Source organism: Garra rufa, chromosome 20, assembly GCF_049309525.1.
Source record: "Garra rufa chromosome 20, GarRuf1.0, whole genome shotgun sequence".
NCBI lineage: Eukaryota > Metazoa > Chordata > Actinopteri > Cypriniformes > Cyprinidae > Garra > Garra rufa.
This window is the reverse complement of record NC_133380.1, coordinates 9,792,200-9,800,985: the sequence shown is the minus strand read 5'-3', so window position 1 is coordinate 9,800,985 and position 8,786 is coordinate 9,792,200. Positions and strand designations below refer to the sequence as shown.

The following is an 8,786-nucleotide window of genomic DNA, read 5'->3' as shown; positions in this document are numbered from 1 at the left end:
TGCACATTTGGGATGAAAGATAAACAGCGAGGAGAAAGAGTGACAGTCCAATAAATTAACACCCATCTAAGAAGCTCATTTATCTTTACCATCTCTCCCTAACCAGCCATCTCAACCTTCACAAAGCCTCCAACCTGTCAGAGCTCATTCCAGTTACATATGATTGACAGATGAAACACCCAATCACGCTTGACTGGCAGGCAGGACATCCTAAACCATGACCTAACGGTTGACCTCTCACCTCCAGCAGTCAGGCTGCTAGACGGCCGTAAGATGAAGATATGAGATACTGCCGTCTTTCACCCCACATATTCTGAGTTAGCGTCTCGGTTGACAGAGAAATGTGAATTTGGCTTCAAACTTAAGTAGAAAAGAGCCTTTAAGTCAACTCTTTGTAATAAAAACCATCATCAACAAGTCAGCATGTGGTACAAACCAACGAATCAGAGGCTTTGCAATTAAAAGCAAACTATGCTATATAATGAAGTACCTATAGCTAAGAGTCTCCAAAGCCCATTGAGTTCCAGTGGAGGGGAAAATGAGCGTTGCTCCTAAATCTTGGAGGCAAAGATCTCTCTATCTGGGTCTCTGGTCACGGTTCAGCAAGATCAAGTGAAGAAGAACCTCCCTTTTTCTCACACTTCTTTGTGGCTCCAAGTTTTTGCGAATTAAGCATAAAATAAGCGTAACCGGCTCCATTGAGAATGGCCCCTTGTCCAGCGAACGAGATTAATGAAATTCCCACACGGTGCCAAAGCGAACAAATACCTAGCGTCACTGAGTTAGCCATTAATACGGCTTGTTATTGTTGGCTTCATTTTTACAACAAAACGGAGAAACCCTCATAAAAGCTCATAAATTTCCATCACAACAGAAATATTGAGAGGCCACGTTGAGGTGATTTTCTTACTGTCAGGTTGATTACTGTTGGATACGTTTCTAATAACGGCCTTCTGAAAACTAACCAACTTTGACTTGAAATTACCAAGTTGTGGAGTAACTTTTGGTGTGTAAACCCCAAATCTCCCAAGTAATTTTCTAGCGCAAGATCAGCGAAGCTACCTACAGCGCTGGCGTTTAATCTCTTATTCTTTTAATACGTCTTGACTATACCCAAAATTTGAATATGTTTCTAATGGCCATCCATTTCAACTGAAACTAACCAAATTTGACTTGAAATAACAGTTTGTGGAGTAACTTTCTGTGTAAAACCCCAAATCTCCCAAGTAATTTCTTATCGCACTATCAGCAAATCTACCTGCAGTGTTGGCATGTAATCTTTCTTTCTCTTTTCATGTTAACATCTCGGCTACATCCTTTAGTCAAGATAGTAGAGCTCAAAGTGGAAGCCTCTCTTTCTCTGGGTAATATGCTAATCTGATTTGGGAAGGAGCCAATGATGTTTTCTTGCTTGTTTGTTGTGTTTCACTAGACTTTTCTTCTGCAGCTTATCCAGAGATAACAGTTCGTTAAAACGGAGTGAAAGAGAGAGACCGCCGAGGTGCCACCCCATGATGTTCAGCAGAAAACATTTTAATTGCTTTAGCAATTAAGCAAGACGAGTCAAAAACCGAGCATGCCTGAAAATTCCCACAGCAAGACGTTAATCTACCTCCTCGGGCAAAACTGTTCCTCAATGGAACGAGCAGACAGCGAGAGAAGGGGGTGTTTGGTTTTCTAAAAGAGATGCAAGAAATAAAGAGAAATTAGGAGTATAAATATGTGTAAATCCCTGCATTTATACATCCAAGCATATGAATTTACAGGGTCAGAAATGAACTTTTCCCTAGAATTGATTTTCCATTTTTTACATTCATGAGGGCATTCATGACTTCAATCAATATTTAAAACCGTTGTCAATAACAATAGATTGCTTAAAATGTAATGTAAAAACAGAAGCTCGCAAGGCTGCAATATTATGACAAAAGTCATTATTGTAGATTATTAGTCTTTATATTGAACTAATGAGTAATTATATCTATATGGAAAACAATATTAAAAAGTTTTTTTTGCCACATTCTGGCTTCACAGACAAACATGTCGGTCCGTGAGTCTAACCTAGTGCAAGTTATGCAAAAACTCCTGTAATAATCACTGAAGCTATGAAATTATTCTTATTTATTCTTAGAATTATTCTTATTTACATTGTATCTGTTTATGATGAGGGAAGTCATGAGCGAACTCCTCACAGCTCCGGACTTTTCATCGCTGACTAATCTAAGCGCCTCTGATTGGCCAATGCATTCCTAAATTCATCAGAAACGCATTTGATTGGTTATAAGGCTTAATGCTGCACAAAACAGCACATAAAAGAAAGTAATTCAATGAATTTACACTTTTCATTCACTTTCACATTTCATTTCAATTGCGACAGCCGTAATACAAGGTTTAATTGAGCAGGGGCATTTTTTGCCCTTTTGTCTTGAATCTATGGGGCATTTATGTTCTATGTGTTGCCTTGTTAATTTCTGACCTTGGTTAGATCCGTTTAGCCAGTAGAGGGTTTGCACTAACGTCACGATTTGACCAGCTACCCGGATGCGCAGCCATATTGGAGATACTCGGATGTAAACAACAGCATGGATTGCACGGTTAATGTACTACTGAATACATTGTTCTGCTAATTTATGCTGTCTAAACCATGGGAAAAAACATGTGGAAGCTGCTAAATCATATAGAGAAGACTTAGTATGCAGGAAAGGTTGCAAACTAAAGTTAACAGGTGGTACAGATATGTACAAGCGGTATTTATTAAAAAATATTAGTCTAATATTTCATCTACCTGACCAGAAATGATAAGAACACATACAAATGTTGTCAAGATTCTTGCCATGGAAATCCTGGTTCAGTTTGGCCAACCACAAACGACCACAGACAGTTCTTTGCCAAAAATTATAACTAATCAAAGAGAAGAGAATTGACCATTTTCAGCAGCAATAATTAGCAAAATATGCAAGTTTTGTTTGGTTCAGTTGCACTGTTTGCATTCAGTGCCGCAAATATGGCCAATTGATGACATGCCGTGAAAACACTATGGCATCAAAAAAACTAAATACATTACAGTTATAGAGTTTCTAGAAGGTTATTCAGCTACTCTAAGAGAGCTCAAATATGCAAATTGTAATGTTTCTGTATATAAATGCAAAGAAAGGAATGATCTAAAAAGGAGACGCTCACCAAACTAATGAAGATATCCTAGTTGCTGCCGTGAACTGGAGCTCTTTGCATGTGTGCTAAATCTGAGAATGAACACACACACACAATCTGGGTGGTACATTCGAGCGAGGGGAATGGTATCAGTCTCAACATCTTGTTCGGCAGATTACAGCACAAAGCATTTCATTAAAGGGATTAAGTCGTAATTCAATCCTCCATGGATTCACTGCAAGCTCAGGCTTATGGATCGTAAAGAGTCTTTTGGTTGAACATCCCTGAAGCGTGATTTCCTTTAGCCTACATACAAAATGAAACATATATTTAAGACAATTTGGATGCATTCCTTTATTAGTTTTCTTTGGAGACAACATGAAAAAATCGAAATGGATCATTTACTTGATAAATTCCCTTGTCTTAATGTGCTTAACTAGTGGATATTATTCCAAACCAAACGAAATGTTTCCCACAAAAGCAATTATGCAAAAATGCAATCTCAAAAAGGCCTCAATGGCATTAAAAAAATAATTAATTAACATAAAAAAAGCATTCAGAAACATTTTACTTCAATCCAAATGTTTCAGAGAGAAATTAGCATGTTCAATTGATTTTATTCATCTGGATTAAATTTAAAATAATAAAATTAAATTAAATTAAATTAAATTAAAGTATTATTTCAATATGAAATACACCAACAAAGCAATCTATTGTACTATGGATTTAATTATGTTAAGAATAACACTCATATTTTTCTGAACATGTGAGCTATCACTTAATATCTATATCCTTAAACATTTTTAATTGTAATGGCCTTTTCTTAGGAGCCACTTCAGCACATATCTTATATTTTCATCTCTCATATTTGTTGTGAAAATGAATCTCATCTATTGAGAGGCTTCAGATTGGTTATGTGAAAAAAATCGCCTTGTTCAAATCAAGACGTGTGAACTCCAAATCAAGCTGGACTCCATCTGGAAACAGATCTCCAGTCCAAAACCAACCCTCCATTCCCGCATAGAGCCGAGCCATTATAAGCACAACTGGAAATAATACAATCACCTACAGAGAGATGTAGCGAGAGAAACAAATTGAAGTCTATGTTGAGAAGTGTATGAGCCTGAGATGACAAGTTTTAAACACATCACATTTTCCAGCGGTTGCTGTGACCGTGGTTTGACAGTCATACGTGAAGTGATGACCATTAAACAGTACTGGACTTGCGTGCCCTCTTAACCGAGGCTTGTCAAAACTAAGAAGCGAATCACAGAAGAGGTCGTCCATCTAGCTGTACTTGAAGTTTCCAGCAATTAATTCTGTCACATAGAGTAAGGAGCGGTGAAGACCTTGGCTACAGCGGACCAGCCGCAAGATCACCGCTTTTTCCCGCATTCTAATGAAATGCCATAAATCAAAACAGATGAAGGCTGTTAAAGTCACCTCTCAGTTTTTAGACGTCGTTGGCTGATGCCAGCACTGTAACTTGTTCGTTTTTTCCAGGACTGAACCACTGGAACCACTTTGGCAATGCAAACTGGCACAAAACCTCGAGAGGGAGTGACGCCGGTCTGTCACGGCTGGACAAATATGTCCTGGTCTAGAGCAGGTTTTTGCTTCAGGTAAGAGATTTAGCGAGAAGATACTGGTGTAAATTTGGCCTGAGTCTATGTTTTACTTCTATTAACATAATCACAGGTGACATCATGACAAAACATATCAAGCTATTACCATAATTGCTTTGACCAATATTCTTAACAGATATTCATGCTTTACAAATCTAAGTCATAACGAAAGCATTTTTTCAACTAAATCATAAATAATTGGTTCTAATAAATCAGATCTAAAGGGTACCACAATTATGCCACTGATAAAAAAAAGACTAATACACTAAAGTAAGTTCTTTGAATTATTTTTTGCATAAATTGCAATTACAAGAGAGAAACAGATATAATTTTAAGATCTTCAGCTCAAAAAGTAAAATTTATTTGAATAATTGGCATAAATAATAATAACAACAATTATAACAACAACAATTTATTATTATTATTATTATTATTATTATTATTGGTGGTGAAAGTTGATAACCATAAGTTTTTTATGTCTTTAATTATTTAATTTCACAATTTTCATTATTGCAACAATTTTTCCATTTACTATATTCATTTATTATATATACATTCAATCCTTATGGTTTATTTATTATTAATTTATTATTTTAAAATATTTTATTTATTATTATTTTTATTATTATTGGTGGTCAAAGTTTAGATGACCATAAGCTTTTTATGTTGTCACAATTTTCATTTCATTGTAACCATTTCTCTATTTATTATATTATTGTTAGTAGTAGTAGTATTAACATTAATATTAATGTAATTTTTCTAATAATAATAATAATAATAATAATAATAATAAACCATATAAATAATTCAAACAAAATATATTTTAATATATTTTAAAAAATATGTATCAATTATTCATTCAATGTTTGTTGTTTATTCATAATTCATTTATTATTTAAAAATATTTTATTATGATTATTATTTTTATTATTGGTTAAAGTTTAGATAACATTTTCTGTTGTCACAATTTTCATTCACCATTTTGCTATCATATTATATTATTTTTAGTAGTAGTAAAGTATTACATTTAATTATTCATATTAATAATAATGATAATAATAATAATTATTATTATTTTACAGTGTCATTAATACAATCAAAATAGATGTTTAATTATTAAATTATTTATGTGTTTATTGTTTATTAATTATCCATTAATAATAATAATAATAATAATAATAATAATAATAATTTAATTAATTAATTAAATAAAATAATTAAATAAGCAAACAAATAAATAAATAAATATTATTATTATTATTATTATTATTATTATTATTATTTCATATTAATGAATTGTTTCTACTAAACAATAAATACTATTGGTACTTACATAGGCCTACCATACCCATAAATACATACTTACACCTTTCGGTTATAGTTGAAGTGTAAACTGACCCGTTTTTATAAGTCTGACCAATTAATGGACAATGGGGTACTTCATAAACATGGCCTTAGCAGATAAAGAGATGTAAACAAACACACAAAAGAGGAAACCTTGCTTAGCCTTTTAAAGCAATCCTCTGACATTTTCCCCCCCCTGGAGTGTCATTAGAAGCTGCTGAATCTCTGCTCATCATTGTTATCTCCACACTGTTAATTAGTTCCAGTCAATTAAAGTTACTCAATTCTGCGTCACTGGGATGAGCACTGCTCTTTTAGCCTCTGTGCATGATGTTCAACATTATGAACACATCAGTAACACTGCATTATAGCAAGATGTAACATGATAATCAATCAAAAAAATCTTTTTCCTCTTTTGCTTTAACCACTTACAACAAACAGCCAAAAAAGACTACTTAATGCTCGAAGTCCGTCATATTACACCAAGTTAGTAAAACCTGACATTATTATTATTTCCAATGGGCGAGTTGGTTACAACATACTGTAAAAACATATTTAAAGTGAGTCACGAATATGATGCAATATGAAAATGACTTTCCAAAAAATGGTTTCTGAAAGCAGTGGGATATTTAAATAGTCCACCATCATCGCTGCAGCTGCTCTACAAGCTAATTGATAGAGTTATTAGTCATTTCTTACAGAAAATAAACCAGGGGAAGTGGGTGATGACAATCATAATCCCGCAGCAGTGGTCACACACTTATGCGTTCACACAAAGGCAATCCCTTCGAGTCAGGCAGTGAGAATAAAAACGATAGCTTCCACACACATCTGGAGCACAGCCTGATTGTACACTTGCTTCACGACACCCAAGAGTCACCAGCACACATTTACTCAACAGCCAGAATACAGACTGTTACTCAACGCTCATATTAACACGTGTGTGCACGGAAGATAAATTCTAAACATGTCCAAACAGGACCAGCGAGGCAGGACGATTGCTGAGGCATCAGCCTTAGGGTCTGAGGGGAAATCTGATTCCTACTGTATCCCCATCCCGGACAACCGCACAAACACCATAACAAATTCAACCCCGGACCCCTTCCACGCACACCACCCTCTTTTCTGCTCTCGTCTTTGTGCGTGCAAGTCTTTTCCCCACTTGTACTCATCGCACGTTTGTGTTTTCCACAGAAAGGAAATGCAAATGGGACGTTTCCCCACTTCTCTGGGAAACGCTGCGGGGCGCCTGGATTGAGAAATTAAACAAAGTCGCCGTGATGCATGCGGCAAAGTGGCAATAAAGTATTCATTAACAACCATTCAGACGCTAAGCGGGGCAACAAGTGGTCAAGTTAAGAAGTTAAACAGAGACTTTATGTGGTAAAACCTCCCCTGGGCTTATATATTTACAAAACAAAAGAGCTCCTTTGACGGGTCTCGCGGAGCAGTGCACCTTGCCCGGGGGGAAACGGGCTCGTGTGAATGGGGCGCGGGATGAAGTGCGTTTACCTACTGAGTGGTGTCGCTTTGATGTCAGAGGAGTGGGTAAACACAAACACAAATCAGAGAAGAGACCCGTCATGTTGCATTTTGAGGGACTCTGGTTTCGGCCAATAGCTACACGCTTTAGGTTCCCACGTTTGGAGGTGAAATGCCGAAGATGTCAAATCCTTAAAGAAAGAGAAATCAATACAAATGCAACAGACTGATATAAAGTCAGGCCATTTTGAGACTACCTGCATAAACCATCAACAACATGTGCTGATTTAGATTAAATTTATTCATATATAATGTCATATATTAATTAAAATGAATAATAAATTAAAAAAAATATTAATTAATTAAACTAAATTTCAAAACTGTAAAAACTGAAAAATCCCTCCTCTAATTTTGTTTAAAAAAAAAAAAAAAAAACAGCTGTTCCACTACATGAAATAAATAAAATAAAATACGCTTGATATCGGCCACTCAAAAAACACATTAGTTGAATGACAAATAAAAACTGAACTTTTTTGCACAATTATTTCTCAAAGATCTTAATGCTAGTTCAATGGCATATGTTGTCTTGATTCAGAATGCCCTAAAAACAATATGAATTAGCATTTGAATTCCATAATGTGACATAAAACATATTTTGTGAAAAAATATAACAAAATTTACAATATTAAAGCCACTAAATTGATTCACATATTATATAACATTTTAAATAACATAAATGAATCATATATAATAAAACCAGGCACACCTACTAGAAAATTAAATTGGATTATCTTTGAATTCACGTCTTTAAGCCACACAAAGAGGTTCACACATTCAGAGATTATAAATGCTGCATGCTCTTCAGATTTCTATTTTTATCTACACAAATTCAGCTGTACGTTCTTAAGTTAGCAGTTAATGTGAATGTGCAAAGTGTGTGTGTGTGTGTGTGTGTGTGTGTGTGTGTTTGTATATATGGTTTATGACTGATATGGGTACTATAACATAAACATGGCTTATTAGGACACTTCCTGTGTCCCCAAAAACCAAAAGGCTTTAAAAACATACTAAACAGTGTTTTTTGAACTTCAAAATTCACCGTAAGATGTAGGTTTAGTTGTAGGTTTGGGGTAGGGTGATAGAAAAAACAATTTATAAAACATAAAAACCATTACACCTATGGAGAGT

General features: G+C 34.9%; 1 protein-coding gene across 2 annotated transcripts in view; it reads right to left on the bottom strand.

Moving 5' to 3' along the window:
* sema3fb (sema domain, immunoglobulin domain (Ig), short basic domain, secreted, (semaphorin) 3Fb) overlaps positions 1-8,786 on the bottom strand; it is a 90,264-nt gene that overhangs the window by 66,771 nt on the left and 14,707 nt on the right. The gene's annotated exons all lie outside the window — the stretch shown is intronic.